Genomic DNA, 1397 nt, shown 5'->3' with positions numbered 1-1397 from the left:
GGTGAGAGAGTGGCTCTAGGGCAGGGACAGGGAGAAGCCCAGGCGCCTTCCCTTCCTGCTCAGTCATGCTCGTTCTCTGGTCTTGGAGCAGATCTCACCCTATGGCTCATTCCTGGCCATGGTCTCACCCTTCTGGCCACCGTACCTTCTTCCCTGCTCTGGGGTGCTCAGGGGACCAGCGGCCACCCTTGCCCAGCAACCATATCACCCCTGGAGCAGTGCCGCTGCCTGGTACCCAAGGGGCTCAGAGGGGGCGCTCCCTGCCGGCCGTTCTCCTAACGGCCCCTCAGCCTGGTTCCTGTCCAGACCCACCTTTCAAGCGACACCCAAGGGCTATCTGGGTTTCCAGGTCTGCAGACAGCCCAGATGCAGATGTCACTATGGGAAGAGGGCCACCAGAAGCAGTCCCTGTCCTATCTTTGGTCCCACAAAGGGGCATAGCCTGCCCTGATATTAACATTTTACCTGGGGCGCCTGGGTGGTCAGTTGGCTGACTGAGTTAAGCGGCTGACTTCAGCTCAAGTCATGATCTTGTGGGTCATGGCTTCCAGCCCCACGTCAGGCTCTGCGCTGACATCTCAGAGCCTGGAGCCTGCTTTGGATTCTGTGTCTCCCTCTCTCTCTGCCCCTCCCTCGCTTATGCTCCGTTTCTCTTTCGATCTCTCTCCCAAACATAAACATTGAAAATTTTTAAGAAAAAATGTACTTGCCTGGGTAAGTGCCTGGCGCCTGCATGGCTCAGTCGGTTAAGCGTCTGACTCTTGATTTCAGCTCAGGTCATGATCTCACCCTTGTGGGATCAAGCCCCGGGTCTGGCTCTGCACTGAGTATGGAGCCTGCTTGGGATTCTCTCCCTCTCTCTCTCTCTCTCTCTCTCTCTCTCTCTCTCTGCCCCTCCCCCCATAACTAAATAAACATTTAAAAAAATTGACTTGCCAATATCTTAAAACTCAGGGCATTGCATCCTAAGATACAGATTTCCAACTTCTCTTGAAAAATCAGAAGTCTGACAGCCTGAGCATACATTTCCACGTGACAATGGTGACCACAGGGGAGAGGGGCCACTGTTCAGATGAGCCAGGGCTCCGATTTACTGCTGGCCCTGCCCAGGCCATGTGCCCCATCCATAGTCTCTCCCTGGCCCTGTGTGAATATCTCAGTCTGTCACCCTGTGCCAAAAGGGTTCATGTAAACTTTTCCACATTGCAGCCTCTGGCCTGAGGCATGCAGAAGTGCAGAGGTATGGGGGGTGCCCCCAAAATGACAGCAGACTTTCAAGGGCATGGAATCCTGAGGACCAGAGAGATGCTTCATGTCCTCACCTGTTCATGGAAATTCATGATCCAAGTGCCCAAGGTAAACTGTACACACACACACACACACACACACACACACAC

The sequence above is a fragment of the Crocuta crocuta genome, unplaced genomic scaffold, assembly GCF_008692635.1.
Source record: "Crocuta crocuta isolate KB4526 unplaced genomic scaffold, BGI_CrCroc_1.0 scaffold73, whole genome shotgun sequence".
NCBI classification, from domain to species: domain Eukaryota; kingdom Metazoa; phylum Chordata; class Mammalia; order Carnivora; family Hyaenidae; genus Crocuta; species Crocuta crocuta.
The sequence above is the reverse complement of the archived record's forward strand: the minus strand, read 5'-3'. Positions refer to the sequence as shown.